Genomic DNA, 18,049 nt, shown 5'->3' on the forward strand with positions numbered 1-18,049 from the left:
TAAAGAGGATTCGTCATTGGTCCAAAGTTGTTTGCTCAGCATCAAAACCAGGAATTCTATCTCGCTTTGTCTACTTCTTAGCCTATATATCCATTTCTTGGTTAAAAAAAAAAAATCTATTTGCTCTCTCAAATAGATAAAATCTTTATAAATAAATAAATTGAAAGGATAATGTTCCTTTTTAAAGTTTATGTGCTAGCCACTTTCTATCACTAATTTTAAAAATCATGAATAATTTTAAACATATGTGTAAACATGAATGCATACATACATACAACAGGCCTCAAAATGTATAAATATCACAATGATATCCGTTACCAAATTACCACTTATTTCAAAATAAGAATTAGTGATATAAAAATGGCTTCATAATTTCAATCTCAGCACATTTTTAATAACTTCATTCTAAAAATAAATTTAAATTCAACTTATTTATTAAGAACAGTAACATACAGAGCATGGAAGGGGTGTGTGGGTGGCTCAATTGGTTAAGCATCTGCCTTCAGCTCAGGTCATGATCCGAGTCCTGGGATCCAGCCCCATTAGCCCACGGCAGGCTCCCTGCTCAGTAGGGAGTCTGTGTCTCCCTCTGCCCCTCTTCTCCATGCTCTCTCTCTCCCTCTCTCTTTTTCTCATAAATTAAATCCTAAAACAAAACACAGAAAAGCCCAACAGTGCTTTTCCTTAGTAGAAATTTTAAAATATTTTTTAATGAAAGAATAATTTATTAATGCCATATGCAGGAATTTGCAAACTTCAATGGATCTAAAATATAATTCTACAGGAAGTGTTAAAAAGGAATGGAATTAAAATTGTCATTCATTAAATGTAGAATATCCAAACTGAACTGTCTCCAGGCACCGATGTTTTTTCCAAAAAGAGAAAAATCCAAGGGGCAGCCCTGAACAACTCACTAATTACTTTGAAGCTATACAGTTTGCAAATTCCTCACTCTTAACTCAGCATAGTTTTACATAAAGAGATGAGGTTTTTCAAAAACTGATACTACTATAACTCTCAGTGGAAATACTGGTATCTTTTCACTAGTGTGAGTTTTAATGAGATGAAAACTAGCCACGTACTGTATACTCAAGCTAGGAAATAGAAGAAACTGCCAAAAAATTTATTCAAAACATCAAGAAACTGATATCTAAACAATGTATTTAACCCTCATCCTGATGATCAATGGTGTGAATGCATAAATTTCTAGGAGAAATTTTAAAAAAATCACAATTTACTCACATTATGAATAATTACTGCTGAAAAAAATTACTTTTTGGAATAAATATTTGATTCTATCAAATAACATAAGAAGATTTTCTGGCATCCAAAATTATTTGACATTATTTATGGCAAAAAAAATTTTTTAAAGGTTGTAACAGATTTTTCCTTTTAAAACTAGAAGTGACCCCACTGACCTTTTTTCAATTCCCAGGAACACTCCTTTAAATTAATAACATTGAAAATTTAACTGTATCAAGAAGGAACTAAAATTTCTTGGTAGTCTTTTCAACATTGTAAAGTTATGCTACTTTTTTATTAAGAAAGTATTCAATAGCGCTTATACTACAGTAGCATGGTTGTAAAGGTAATTATGGTTTGTCTATTTTGTTGATGATTAAGTAACAATAAATATCTTATGTGGATGATAAGACATGAAGACAAAGATGACTACAATTCAAAAAATGATTCTACTTAACTGAAAAGAGGATACAAAATTATAGAGGTTCATGTTTTTAAGCATTTTATTTTATTTTTTTAAAGATTTTTTATTTATTTATTTGACAGACAGAGATCACAAGCAGGCATAGAGGCAGACAGAGAGAGAGGAAGGGAAGCAGGCTCCCTGCTGAGCAGAGAGCCCGATGCGGGGCTCGATCCCAGGACCCTGAGATCATGACCTGAGCCGAAGGCAGAGGCTTTAACCTACTGAGCCACCCAGGCGCCCCAGCATTTAAAAAATCTATGCATAAAAAGAAAATGGAAATATTTAAAAATTCTCATTTACTTCTTTTTAGGTGATGAAATTACCTAGTATTTGCAATTTATTTCTCTGTTATTTCCAAATTTTCTCTAATAAGCAAAATTTAATTAAAAAAACTCAATGAGTTTAATATCTTTAAATGGCCTAAAATATTTATACTGAAAATGACAGCTGAAATATTTCCTTAAGAAAATCAATTCACACTAAAGAACGCCTTAAAGAATAAAAAATTTCCATCTTATTCAATTCAAATTTGACCATTGTATTGAAATTTGTGGTTTGCCTAACACCACTACAGATCACATTTTCTAAAGGTTACCATTTTGCCCTCTCTCCAACTACACAAATAAATTAGTTCTTAAGAAAGAATATAAATGACCTGTTGTTACTTTCCGAATGAATGTCTAAGCGTATACTATGAAAATTACCAAGGAAGTTAACTGCAGAAAGTTCAAAAGCTTTCCTAGGTAGGTCTTAAGTTGGATACCTTTTATGCATCATGTTCAAACTAATATCTCAGAAAGAATCTTCAAAGAATAATTAAATTAGAATTAACCAAAATGAGAGTTGGGTCTAGACAATGGAGGAATAGAAATCTGGAGACAAACTCAATGGCTACCATCTTCCTTCAACATAAGTAGTAATGGATAACATGGATATATTAAAACAAACAAATTCTCACATTTCTACATGTCATATCATTATTGCATTATTTTTTTGTATTCTAAGATACAACTGATGTAATTCAATTTATAAAACATTATAAGTAAGAGTGTAATCAAGTTTATTTTTCAAAAGATTTAAATAGTTACACACTGGCTAAAAGCTTAGTCTCATTCCAAACGCAATTATTTCTTCTGCAAGTTTTGAGCTAAATCATTGTGATCAGTGTCTGATGGAGTCCTTTACTTAGAAAAGTATTTTAGGGTGCCTGGGTGGCTCAGTGGGTTAAGCCTCTGCCTTCGGCTCAGGTCATGATCTCAGGGTCCTGGGATCGAGTTCCGCTTTGGGCTCTCTGCTCTGCGGGGAGCCTGCTTCCCCTCTCTCTCTCTGCCTGCCTCTCTGCCTACTTGTGATCTCTGTCTGTCAAATAAACAAATAAAAAAAATCTTAAAAAAAAAAAAAGAAAAGTATTTTACTTATACCTACAGTATGCAAAAATACCTAGTATTTTTATAATATATTCAACTAGGCGGGGGAACATTTAAACTTGTCATCAAAAGTTTTAAGCATGGGGGCGCCTGGGGGCTCAGTGGGTTAAAGCCTCTGCCTTCAGCTCAGGTCATGATCCCAGGGTCCTGGGATAGAGCCCCGTGTTAGGCGCTCTGCTCGGCAGGGAGCCTGCTTCCTCCTCTCTCAAACATTCCAGAACTTTGGTATAGTGTGTCTAAGACTGGTCTTTAATCTTTAAATGTAACACGAAGTTAAAATATCCAGGCTTATAGATGAACATTTATAATAATGAATTATGTGGCTAAATGTGTTTGTAGTTGAATCACTGAACATTCAGGAGGGATTATTTTAAAAACAGGTTCTTTTAATTAAAGAGGAAAGATTCTAAGAAATGATTCAGGAGGATTCCAGAATACCTAGTCACTCAAAAGATTTCAATTAACTTGAACTATTCCATTTGACTCATTGACAAAAGTCTGCCTAATAATTTAATATACTGAAATAATTATTCATTTCTTCCATTTGCTGTACAGACACATCTGACAAAAGTGAAGGCATAAATATTCACCAACTTTAGTGTCCCTCTCCTCCCCACCCCTGCAGTTAGATATCAGCCCTGAAGCAGGAGGAGTAGGTGCAGGGAGGGGTCACAAGATGCTGTCCCAGTCTGAGTTCCTTCCTTGAAAGAGAATCTATATTCCTAGCTCATTTGTCTAAAGCCTCATCAGAACTTAGTAGTCCTTCATCCCTACTAAAAGAAACTAATTAAGGGCGCCTGGGGGCTCAGTGGCTTAAGTCGCTGCCTTCGGCTCAGGTCATGATCTCGGGGTCCGGGATCAAGTCCCACATCGGGCTCTCTGCTCAGCAGGGAGCCCGCTTCCTCCTCGCTCTCTCTCTCTCTCTCTCTGCCTGCCTATCTACTTGTGATCTCTCTCTGTCAAATAAATAATAAAATCTTAAAAAAAAAAAAGAAACTAATTAAATAGATTAGTTAACCTGATTAGGGTTTGTCGGCCCAGGCCTTCACCATCTTGCACTCCTAAGTTCATTATGAAAGTCACCTCTAAATGTCCTTTGCTAATAACCCTAAATAAATGCTACCAATTAGGGATTCGGGCCATATAGTATGCAAGTTGGCATCACAGAAAGCCAGGATAGAGAAGAATGCCGAGAAGTTTAGTATGTAGATAATTGCATATTCTCCCAGGTAGGACATATTATTGTGGTCTCTTGCAAAAGAGAGTTTCTTGTAAGTTGATACATCATACTTCAATCATTTTTTTAAAAGTTTTATTCACAGGCAAAGAATCATGGTGTGGAATCTAACACTGGGTCCTATTTTCCAAAGCATTAATTTACTTTGTGATCTTGTGAGTTCTGTATAGGCTTTTAAATTTCTCTTGACCCATAGATAGTAACACTCAGTATGAAATTCCACTAAGTGTCTGATCAATATTGTTAACACTTGGCTTAAAAAGAGAGATCTTCGGTCCCTTCAGAAGGTGGTTCTATTAAAGTATATCAACTGAAAAGCTTCTGCTTTGAAAATAATTTTGCTCTATGTTTTAATGGAGAATATTTGATATCCCAATTTTCTGATTTCCCTTCTAATTAATTGTTTTAATGGTCATCAGATACACATTGCAGGAATGTTCATAATGGCAGAAAAACTAAAACAAACAAATAAAAACCTAAAGTCCACTGATAGGAGAGTGAGTAATTAAGTTGTTATCAATATAATTGTGATAATATTCAACCAATGGAATATTATGCAACAGTTAAATGAATAAACTATTCCTATACATATGGATAAATAATTTACAAACTATATTGCATACAAAATATAAATTGCAGAAAGCAAAATACATTATCATACTTATAGAGCTCATTAACAAGCCAACTAAGCCGTATCATGCTTTATGTATTAACTATTATACATCATTTTTTTTAATACTAGTTTCTCCTGAGATTAATAGCATTAGTAAATTCCAGAGCTGAGATTCCTAATCAGCACTTTTGTCTTTTGTGAATGTAAATCTAGAATTCAATTCATCAAGTCCCCAAGTTTTGCAGTTAAAATATTGTGGAAATTTGGAAAAGGTTCAGTTTACTCATACTCACTAAACAATCTTTAGAGCTTCAATAGTACTTGGTTAAGGGGATGAAATATCCTAAAATGAAGGGACTAGATGGTATATTCTTACTACTTCTATTCGGGAAGTGAATAGACAATCATTTTTATGCAGTATTTCCATTTCTAGTCACTATGCATTTTGTCCATATTATATACCCATTAAGGATATTTGCTCAAAAACTAGGATTTTAGGGGTACCTGGATGGTTCAGTCAGTTAAGCGTCCAACTCTCGATGTTGGCTCAAGTCATGATCTCAGGGTCCTGGGACAAAGCCCCATGTCAGGCTCTGCACTTCAATGGGGAGAGTCTGCTTCTCTCCCTCTCCCTTTGCCCCTCCTGCTGCTCACTATCTCTCTCTCTCTCTCAAAAAAAAAAAAAAAAAAAAAACCTTCAGGATTTTAATTTTACAAAATCTTTTCTGTTGTTTACCAATTTAACAAGGAAAGTCATAAGACCATAAATGATATCATCACTGTACATGGCTAATCTTGCAAAAGCTTTGCACTTGAAGGCAGGCATGTATGAGATCAATTGTAATTTAAAAAAACTCATTCTCAAATGGATGCCTTTAATAACTGCACCTAGATGGATGTGTTAATTGACTTCATAGATAAAATCCTTTCATGATGTATAACAAATCATCATGTAGTACAATTAAAATATATTACAATGTTACTTGTCAACTAGTCCTCAATAAAGCTGGATAAAAACAATTGTACCTAAACAACTTGAAGCACGTTATAATATTTTAATGAGTCATATACAAGTGAAATTAACAGCCTTTTATACATCTTCCTGAAACGTATTTCTATGAGTCCCAATATTGCTGCAAAATACAAAGAATTTAGAAGAGCATAGTAAAAAAAATAGTCAATTCATTTTCATATGTGGTAAAAAGCATCTTTTTTAAAAAAAAAAAAGCTCATTAAGGCAGGGATTAACAACTACTATCTTTTTTTGAAAGATTTATTATTTCTTTATTTATTTTAAAGAGAGAGAGAGCATGTGTGAGATTGGGAAAGGGCAGAGTGAGAGAGAGAGAAACTCAAGCTGACACCAATTTGATGCAGAGCCTGATATGGGGCTCAGTCTCACAAACCTGAGATCATAACCAGAGTTGAAACCAGGAGTTAGACACTTAACCAACTGCACCACCCAGAGGCACCCTATAACTATCTTTTGAGTTTAACCCTAACCTGTTCCCTTTCAGCAAGACACATGGGTAGTTCTATGCTTTCTCAGCATCACTGTATTTTTGCACTAATGTCTCCTGCTAGGGCATTCTGATACTATAATCCAAGAGGCAGAACTCCCATGTCATCAATACAGCTGCCAGCTCAGAGAACTTGCTCTTGACATCTTGTTCATTGACTTAGGAAATCCCATTTCAAGAGATGAAGAATGACGTTCCCTTAATCTTGCCTCAGAAATCAGTCAGTTTTGAGTTTCTCATTTTCATGTTACCAAAAATCTTTGGTTACACTGTCCTCATTTCTGAACCTAGAATAAACACTCATGCAAACCCAGCATCCTCAACCCATCTGTTTCACCTTTAAATTTCAGGAAGCCTTTTAGTACCTTTCAACTGAAAATAATGTATCCTAGATATGGTTAGGAAGAAGTAAATAAAGGCTCAGGAAATTTCCCAATTAAGTTCAGCTTTATTATTTTGCTTAAATAATCTGTAAAACGTTTCACCAGGAGTTCAAGGAAACATCCTATATATTAAGTACCTCCTGAAGAAAAAATTATATCCCTACTTAAAAAAAAAAAAACATACATCAGTAACACTGCTACATTAAATTACTTACACTAATGATAACTAAGTTATACCAGGAACTTGCATGTGTTTCATTCATTCACTTATTCATTCATTTATTCACTTATTCAACAAATACCTCTTGAGTGTCTATTACATGGTACATGGCAGGTCCAGTCTCTGGGGAAATAGCACAGAATAAGTAGCAAGACCAGTATTCTCATTAACTTTACCATCTAATCCAACAAAAGTGGCAACAAATAAATAAATAATGAAGAAAATATTAGCAAGAATTTTCTAGGTATCGATATAAAATTGCCGGGAGGCTATACTAGATGGGGCAATCAAGGAAAATATTTCCAAGGAAGGGGAGGAAATGACTGGGAAACAGCACTGGGAAACACGGAAGACATATTCACCTTTCCTACAGAGCCTGAGGCATGTCGGGTAGCAACAGAAAAAATTTTTTTCCTCCAATAGCTTCCTGGGAAGGTAGTGTTATTGAACGACAGTCACATTTCAGTCAGGTTTTACAAGAAGGTAACGAGAAGAATCAGAAAACAGGCTAAGAGTATGTGAATTTTACTGAGGAGATCCTGAGTTCCGGGAGCACAGAGGAAAAGGTTGAAACTGTGAGATTGATCATTTCTTTTTTCTTAAAAAATATTTTCCAAAGTTAATAAGTTATTTCTGAAGTAGTACCTGTTTATCACCTTACCTGTGTTTCCTTTTGCAATATACCAGAAGATTATCAAAAAGAAAAAAACACCTGTTCTTGAATATTTCCAGAAGAAATTTTCAGCAAGACGCCACACATTAGCATCTCAGTGCAGGTGTCGGTGATCTTGGATCCCTAGGTTAAAAAAAAGAAAAAGAGAGAGAGAGATAATGTCTGATTACTTAACAGAAACTTTTGCGTGTAATTCTTTTTCTCATTAAAAGTCTGTTTTTATTTCAAGATACAATATACGGACAGAATAAAAGTTGAAACACCATAAATATTTATACACTGGATGGAGGTCTCTTTTCCTCCCAGACTCCTCCTCATCAGTCTCAGCAGATACAACTGTGGTTAGGAGACTCTGGGTCTTCTTTTAGCTTTCTTACACATGTAGGCATATATAAGTTTGGATGATACATGCTACCTATGCTCTTTTACAAGGAGATGATTTCAAACTGATGCATAAAATTCATGTCTCTAACACTTCTCTCCCCCTCCTCTCTTCCCCTGGTATGGGAAAAGAGCTCCATGGATATATCACAAAGTACATTAAATTCTCTAAATTTTTAATGGGTCTCAACTTATTTATCCACTCCTTGGATGGAGAGAAGAAAAAAGAAGAAATTAAAGAAAAAAAAAAACTATTTAAAGAGAGCAACCTTCCATACAGCTTTAACCCAAGGTAAAATTTAGCATAGGCACACTTGTTCCTTAAATAAGCCTTCACTGAGTGCATGCTAAGGTCAGATGACTAGTGACAAAACTAAGTCTTCACACAAGAACTATGAGAGGAGACACAGATGGAAAGAACCTGCATCATGAACAGAGGAAAGCTGCGCAATGAAGCAGAGTACAAGCATTGGACTATTGTGTGACCTGATTAAAAGTCTGATCTTTGAGCCATTATAAAAGTGGCAGTGTATTTGTTTATATCCTAAACTATCACAACTAATGCACTGAGTTAGACAAAACAAAAAACAAAACAAAAAGAAAAACAAAAAAGTTCTCAGTAGATAGCTGATAAGCATGCTCTGTTTTCAATATATCTGGTCCTTAAATCTAGGGATAAATTTCTGATTCTTTTTCAACTCAATGCTTTTATTTTTGTTTTTGATATTTAAAAATCAGACCACAAATTGTAAATTTCATATTTCCACAGTAATCATTGATACGGTTTATCTGATTATAAAAATTTAAATTACAGTGATAACTCATACATGTCAGTAAGAAATTTCCCAAATGGGAAGTTAAGAGAATGTGATTGTGCTGAGTATCTGCATTACAAGCACATTTTATTTATTTTTTATTTTTTACTAACTTTATTTTATTAAAGATCTTATTTATTTATTTGTCAGAGAGAGAGAGAGACAGGGAGAGCACAAACAGGGGGAGGAACAGACAGAGGGAGAAGCAGGCTCAATCCCAGGACCCTGGGATCATGACCTGAGCCAAAGGCAGGTGCTTAAATGAGTGAGACACCCAGGCATCCCTACACACATATTTTATTTTTTGTTTTTATATTTAACTTAAATTTTAAAAAAAAATTAATTTTAATTCCAGGAGAGTTACCAAACAGTGTTATAGTAGTTTCAGGTGTATAATGTAGTGACTCAGCAAGTCCATACCTTATTCAGTGCCCATCACGATAAGTGTATTCTTAATCCCCCTCACCTCTTTCACGCTTCCCCCGGACTCACCTCCCCTCTGGTGACCATCCATTACAAAATATTTTAGATTTAAGACATTTCCCTTTTTCTCGTCTTTCATCATAAAGGTGGACATATAACTAGAGATCAAAAATTTATACAATTTCATATCCTTTCTCATGTGATAAGTAAAAACTGTCATCAAATTCGAATATAAATCCCAATTTCAGTGGCAATGATTTCTTAAGTTCTATCCCTACCTCAGAAAAAAATTACGATAGAATACTACTAAAAATGGAAATAAGGAAACCACATTGATTCTTGCACAAGGACCTATGCAATGTTATGAAAGCAGTTTTATTGATAACAATTTTACAAAATGTACAAAATATGTCACGTTACATTATTTCTCATGGTAGCCCAAAAAAGTAAAGCGAAGAAGCTAAGTTTTTATCTAATTAAATGGGAGCTGCAAGGGAGGAGCAAGATGGGGGAGGAGTAGAAGACTTAAATATCACGTCCCAGGAGTTCAGCTAGAGAGTCATCGAACCATTCTGAATACCTAACAAATTCAACTGGAGATCAAGGAGAAGACGACCAGTAATTCTAAGAAGAGAAAACAGACCACTTTCCAAAAGGTAGAACGTGCAGAGAAGTGAATCCGAGGCAACAGATGGGAAGACAGACTGGGGGGGAAGGGCCAGCTCCCAGCAAGAGAGGGAGCAGTGGAGCACAAAAATGGAACTTTTAGAAGTCCACTCCACTGAGGGATGTCATTGTAGAGGCTAAGGGGTAGGGGGGTGGGGGTGGGGAGATCACTCGTGGGGATAGTATGGTCTCAGGACCCACGGGTTCAAAAAAAGACCAGGGGTGTCTGAGTGTGGCAAAGCTCCCAGGTATAGAGCAGGGAAAGCCGGCTGCAGAGACAGAGCCAAGGAGGGAGAACTAAGATCAGGGTTACCTTAAACCATGATCCGAGGCATAGTTGGGCCACTACTCTCCCAGCAGGAACCCCACAAGGGGCATATCAGGGGAGAACCCCCCCTTCCTCCTCCAAGAGGAGCTGCATAGGAGCACAGTGCTGGAATCAGCTGGGTTTGGAGACTCCGAATGGGGCCATTCCACAGAGATAGAAAAATTCAGTCACAGGATGGGTGAGCTTGGAGTGCAGCCAGAGACCAGGGAGACAGAGGGATTAACTGCTTTTCTCTGAGAGTGCACTGAGCAGTAGGGCCCCCAAGCACTCAGCTCCTCCAGGGCCAGAGATTGAGAGGCTACCATCTTCATTCTGGTTCTCCAAAGCTATACAGAAAGTGTTCAGGAAACAAAGGCTCCCGAAAGCAAACACGAGCAGATTACTTAGGCTGGCCCCTGGCAAAGGTGGTGCAGTTCCACCTCAGGCAAGGACATCTGAGAATCATGGCAACAGGCCCCTCCCCCAGTAGATGTGCAAGAACATCTAGCCAAGAATAAGTCCCCTACTAATAAGAACTGCAAAACTCCAGAGCTAGGGGAAAGCAACACATAGAATTCATGACTTTTTTACCATGATTCTTTAGTCTTTGAAAGTTAACTTTTTAAATTTTGTTTTTTCCTTATTCTATTTTTAAAAATTTCCTCCATCTTATTTTAACATTTTTTAACTATTTTATCTTATCAATACCTTTTTAAAAATCTTTTTAAATTTTCATTGTTATACTCATATTCTATCCCTTCATTGTATTTAACTTTATTTTTTGGATATATACAGGTTTTTTTCTTTAAAATTTTGGAACAAAGATTCTTCTAATAGATCAAAATATACCCTAAATCTAGCACATATCTTTGTTCTAGTCTCCAGCCTGATCACATTCTTTCCTCTTTTTTTTCCTCCTTTTTCAAAGAATTTATCATTTCCTATTTTAAAATCTTTTTAAATTTTCAGCTTTACAGTCATATTCCATCCCTTCATCATGTTTACTGTTATTCCGTCTGTTCTATTCACCAGTCTAATATATATAATTTTTTCTTTTTTCCTTTTTTCCTTTGTTTTCCTCCCAGTTTTGGGTCTCTTCTGACTTGGTTAGTATATAATTTTCTGGGATCACTGCCACCCTTTGTTCGAGAGAACATCTTTTTAATCTGGAAAAAATGACAAGGTGGAAAAACTCACCACAAAAAAAAAAAAAAAAAGAGAGAGAGAGAGAGAGAGAACAAGAGGCAGTACCAGTGCCTAGAGATCTAATCGATACAAACACTAATAATATCTTAGAACTACAGTTCAGAATGATGATTATCAAGGTGCTAGCTTGGCTTGAAAAAAGCATGGAAGACCCTAGAGAATCCCTTTCTGGAGAAAAAAATCCCTTTCTGGAGGAATACAAGAATGAAAATCTAAGTTGAAATCGAAAAAGATTTTAATGAGGTGTAATAAAAAAATGGAGGCTCTTACTTCTAGGATAAATGAGGCAGAAGAGAGAATTAAGTGATTTAGAAAACCAAATGATGGAGAATAACGAAGCTGAGAAAAAGACAAACAACTACTGAACCACAAGGGCAGAATTTGAGAGATAAATGATACCGTAAGACAAAATAATATTGGGATAATTGGGATCCCAGAAGAAGAAAGAAAGAGAGAGGCAGAAGGTATTTTGGAACAAATTATAGCAGAGAATTAATTTCCCTAATTGGGCAAAGGGAACAAGCACCAAAATCCAGGAGGCACAGAGAAGCCCCCTCAAAATCAATAAAAATAGGGGGGAAGGGAGTTGGGAGAGGGGGGTGGGGTTATGGACATTGGGGAGGGTATGTGCTATGGTGAGTGCTGTGAAGTGTGTAAATCTGGTGATTCACAGACCCGTACCCCTGGGGATAAAAATATATGTTTATAAAAATAAAAATAAATTTAAAAAATTTAAAAATCAATAAAAATAGGCCCACACCATATCATCTAATAGTAAAACTTACAATTCCCAGTGACAAAGAGAAAATCCTGAAAGCAGCCCAGGACAAGAGGTCTGTAAACTCCAACAGTAAAAATATTAGATTGGAAGCAGACCAAGCTACAGAGATCATGCCAAAAGGACTGGCATGATATAATAAGGAAAATATGCAATCAAGAATACTATATCCAGTTAGGCTGTCACTGAAAATAGAAGGAGAGATAAAAAGCTTCCAGGACAAAGACTAAAAGAATTTGCAAACACCAAACCAGCCCTACAGGAAATATTGAAAGGGGACCTCTAATCAAAGACAGAGCCTAAAAGTAACGGACCAGAAAGGAACAAAGACAACATACAGTAACCGTAACCTTACAGGCAATAGTAGGGCACTAAATGTATAGCTTTCAATAGTTACTCTGAATGTAAGTAGGCTAAATGCCCCAGTCAAAAGACACAGGGTATCAGAATGGATTAAAAAAAAAGAAAAGAACAAGAATGAAAAGACCCATGGATATGCTGTCTGCAAGAAACTCATTTGAGACCTAAAGACACCTCCAGATTTAATGTCAGGGGGTGTAAAACAAGTTACCATGCTAATGGACATCAAAAGAAAGCTGGCATAGCAATCCCTACATCAGATAAATTAGATTTTAAGCCAAAGACTATAGTAAGAGATGAGGAAGGACACTGTATCATACTTACAAGGTCTGTCCAAAAAGATCTAACAATTTTAAATATCTATGCCCCTAACATGGGAGCAGCCAATTATATACACCAATTAATAACAAAATCAAAGAAACATATCGATAATAATACAATAATAGTAGGCAACTTTAACAACCCCTCACTGAAATGGACAGATCATCTAAGGAAAAGATCAACAAGGAAATGAAGCCTTTAAATGACACATTGGACCATATGGAAATCACAGTTATATTTAGAACATTCCATCCCAGAATAACAGATTACACATACTTCTCTAGTGCACATGGAACATTCTACAGAATAGATCACACCCTGGGCCACAAATCAGGTCTCAAATGGCATCAAAAGATTGGGATCATTCCCTACATATTTTCAGAACACAATTCTTTGAAACTAGAACTCAACCACAAGAGGAAAGTTGGAAAAAAAAACTCAAATACATAGAGGCTAAAGAGAATAATGTTAAAGAATGAATGGGTCAACCAGGAAATTAAAGAATTTAAAAAAAATCATGGAAACAAAGGAAAATGAAAACACAACTGTTCTAAATCTTTGGAAAACAGCAAAGGGAGTCCTGATAGGAAAGTATATAGCAATACAACCCTTCTCAAGAAACAAGAAAGGTCTCAAGGACACAACCTAACCCTACACCTAAAGGAGCTGGAGAAAGAACAGTAAAGAAAGCCTAAACCCAGCAGGTGAAGAGAAATCATAAAGATCAGAGCAGAAATCAATGAAATGGAAACCAAAAAAAAAAAAAAAAAAAAAAAAAAAAACCAGTAGAACAAGTCAACAAAACTAGGAGCTGGTTCTTTGAAAGAACTAATAAGATTGATAAACTCCTGGCCAGACTTATCAAAAAGAAAAGAGAAAGGACCCAAATAAATAAAAATACGAATGAAAGACGAGAGATCACAACCAACACCAAAGAAATACAAACAATTATAAGAACATATTATGAGCAACTATTAACCAGCAAATTTGACAATTTGGAAGAAATGGATGAATTCCTAGAGACATATAAACTACCACAACTAAACCAGGAAGAAACAGAAAACCTGAACATACCCATAACCAGTAAGGAGGCTGAAGCAGTCATTTAAAAAAAAAAAATCTCCCAGCTAAGAAGAGCCCAGGGACAGATGGCTTCTAAGGATGTCTACCAAGCATTTAAAGATTAACACCTATTCTCCTGAAACTATTCCAAAAAACAGAAATGGAAGGAAAACTTCCAAACTCATTTTATGAAACCAGCATTACCTTGATCCCAAAATCAGACAGAGACCCCATCAAAAAGAATTATAGACCAATATCCTTGATGAACATGGATGCAAAATATCTCACCAAAATACTAGCCAATAGGATCCAACAGTACATTAAAAGGATTATTCACCACAACCACGTGGGATTTATTCTTCGGCTGCAAGGTTGGTTCAACATCTGCAAATCAATCAATGTGATACATTAATAAAAAAAAGAACATGAACCATATGATACTCTTAATAGATGATGAAAAAGCATCTGACAAAGTACAGCATCCTTTCTTGATCATAACTCTCCACAGTGTAGGGATAGAGGGTACATACCTCAATATCATCAAAGCCATTTATGAAAAACTCACAGCAAATATCCATTCTCAATATCCGTTCTCAGAGACAAACAGAACTTTTTCTCTAAGGTCAAGAACACAGAAGGGATGTCCACTATCACCACTGCTATTAAACATAATACCAGAAGTACTAACCTCAATAATCAGACAGGAAAAAGAAATTAAAGGCATCGTAATAGGTAAAGAAGAAGTGAAACTCTTGAGTCTTTGCAGATAGGATACTTAATGTGGAAAACCCAAAAGACTCCACTCCAAAACTGCTAGAACTCATACAGGAATTCAGTAAAGTGTCGGGATATAAAATCAGTGCACAGAAATCAGTTGCATTTCTACACACCAACAACAGGACAGAAGAAAGAGAAATTAAAGAGTCAATCCCATTTACAAATGCACCCAAAACCATAAGACAGCTAGGAATAAACCTAACCAAAGAGGCAAGGAATCTGTGCTCAGAAAACTATAATGTATTCATGAAAGAAATTGAGGAAGACAAAAAGAAATGGAAAAGTGTTCCATGCTCATGGGTTGGAAAAACAAATATTGTAAATATGTCTATGCTACCTACCTATAGCAATCTATGCATTTAATGCAATTTCTATCAAAATACCATCAATTTTTTTTCAAAGAAATGGAATAAATAATCTTAAAATTTATATGGAACCAGAAAAGACCCCAAATAGCTAGAGGAATGTTGAAAAGAAAAACTAAAGTTGGCAGAATCACAATTCCGGACTTCAAGCTCTATTACAGACCTATAATCATCAAGACAGTATGGGATTGGCACAAAAACAGACACATAGGTCAATGGAACAGAATAGAGAACCCAGAAATGGATCCTCAACTCTATGGTCAACTAATCTTTGACAAGGCAGGAAACAATGTCTAATGGAAAAAAGACAGTCTCTTCAACAAATGGTGTTGGGGAAATTGGACTGCCACATGCAGAGGGATGAAGCTGGACCATTTACTTACACCACACACAAAAATAGACTCAAAAGGGATGGAATACCTCATTGTGAGACAGAAATCCATCAAAATCCTTGAGAAGAACACAGGTAGCAAAACCTCTTCAACCTTAGCCACAGCAACTTCTTCCTAGAAACATCACCAAAGGCAAGGCAAGCAAGGGCAAAAATGAACTATTGGGATTTCATCAAGATCAAAAGCTTTTGCACAGCAAAGGAAACAGTCAACAAAACCAGAAGACAACTGACAGAATGGGAGAAGATATCTGAAAAAGGACTAGTACCTGATAATTATAATTTATTATATTATTTATTATAATAAATATAAATATATTTATATATATTTATAAATATATAATAAATATATATTTATATTATATAATATATAATATAAATATAATAAATATATAATAAATAAATAGATATAAAATAATTTATTATATTATATATTATTAGTTATAATATATTACTATATATATAATATATATATTATATATTATTAGTTATAAATAATATTTATTTATAACTAATATTAGGTACTAGTACCTAATAAAGGACTAGTACCTGAAATCTATAAAGAACTTAGCAAACTCAACACCCAAAGAACAAATCACCCAATCAAGAAATGGGCAGAAGACATGAACAGACATTTCTGCAAAGAAGACATCCAGATGGCCATCAGACACATGAAAAAGAACTCAACATCGCTCGGCATCAGGGACATACAAATCAAAACCACAGTAAGATACCATACCATAAGAATAAGAATGGCTAAAATTAACAAGTCAGGAAACAATAGATGTTGAAGAGGATGCAGAGAAAGGGGAACCCTCCTACACTCTTGGTGGGAATGCAAGTTGGTGCATCCACTCTGGAAAACAGTATAGAGGTTCCTCAAAAGGTTTAAAATAGAGCTACCCTATGTCTTAGCACTCTCACTCCTGGCTATTTACCCTAACAATACAAACGTAGTAATCTGAAGGGGTACATGCACCCAAATGTCTACAGCAGTAATGTCCACAATAGCCAAACTATGGAAAGATCTGCAAGATCCCTGAAGATCTCTTCTGAACCTTCTCCAGTTTGTGAGGGTCTCCCTCAATACAGAACATCTCCAGAAGTGAACACTACCACCCAGATGCAAGCTGGCGAATAAATCATGTAGTGATATCAGTATTTCTCCAGACCCCTACAAAATATATCTTGATTCTATAAGATTGGATTAACACATTTATGGCAATCCCATCTTACAGCTAATTCCAAATGCTCCATTAGTCAACAACGCCTCTGGATCATTTTCCTCTATTGTATGCTTAAATAGTTTGACTTTTGATTTAATCTAGATTGGTATCATAGCAAACTATCAAACCCCTTACTAATATTACAAATACATTATGTTTGGGGGCACCTGGGTTGCTCAGTTGGTTAACTGTCTCTTTTCAGCTCAGGTCATGATCCCAAGGTCCTGGAATGGAGCCCTGGGCAGGGAGCCTGCCTCTCCCTGTCCCTGTCCCTCCACTTGTGCTCTCTCTTTCAAATAGATAAAATTTTTTAAAAATCTTTAAAAACTACATTATGTTTAAGTCATTACCATAAGTTCCCATTAGCTCCTAGCTTCTGATCAAAAACCAGAATAATATTAATTGACCTCTGTGAGGTAAAACACTTCTTTTCAAAAACAGCCCAAAGTATCTCTTTAATAATCTATTAATGAAACTTTGTGGGGTAATGACATCGAGCCCAACAATCTTGTTATCTTTTAAAGTATATCTCACAATATAAACATAACATCACTCCTATTATATTTTACTAAATCCTACCGAGACATTTCTATCACTGTAATGACATGTCTTTAATATTTAACAGCAAGCTTTAAGAATCAGTACAGTAGGGGCGCCTGGGTGGCTCAGTGGATTAAGCCGCTGCCCTCAGCTCAGGTCATGATCTCAGGGTCCTGGGATCGAGCCCCGCATCGGGCTCTCTGCTCTGCAGGGAGCCTGCTTCCTCCTCTCTCTCTGCCTGCCTCTCTGCCTACTTGTGACCTCTCTCTCTGTCAAATAAATAAATAAAATCTTTAAAAAAAAAAAAAAGAATCAGTACAGTAGGTACCTTTACCATCTTCTACCAGAGTAGAATAGTAATAGTATTAGATAATAGTAATCTACTATTATCACATGAAATGTCCATTAAATAATTCCCAGAGGATTGCTTACACACTTAAAGGAATCTGTGTTGAACATACACATTTGTCTAAAAAAACTCCTTCTAAATGAATGGCCTATAGCATTTCTCTTTATACCATGTGTATAAGCTGTAAATGGTCAAGAAGAACCATTGTGCCCTTGATTTACCATGACTGCATCTCTGCATTATTACTAGGACAATGGCAACTAGAAATCAGTAAGAATCTCTTAACTACAGAGACGTACAA

The 18,049-nt window shown here is 35.7% G+C and overlaps 1 long non-coding RNA gene across 1 annotated transcript in view; it reads right to left on the bottom strand.

The window, feature by feature from the left end:
* The window catches only part of LOC123925655, a 34,116-nt gene that overhangs the window by 7,821 nt on the left and 8,246 nt on the right, over nucleotides 1–18,049 (bottom strand). Inside the window, exon 2 of the long non-coding RNA XR_006815057.1 lies at nucleotides 7,770–7,904. This is a non-coding gene — a long non-coding RNA (uncharacterized LOC123925655). The remainder of the gene's footprint in view (nucleotides 1–7,769; nucleotides 7,905–18,049) is intronic.

The sequence above is a fragment of the Meles meles genome, chromosome 1 (assembly GCF_922984935.1).
Source record: "Meles meles chromosome 1, mMelMel3.1 paternal haplotype, whole genome shotgun sequence".
NCBI classification, from domain to species: Eukaryota; Metazoa; Chordata; class Mammalia; order Carnivora; family Mustelidae; genus Meles; species Meles meles.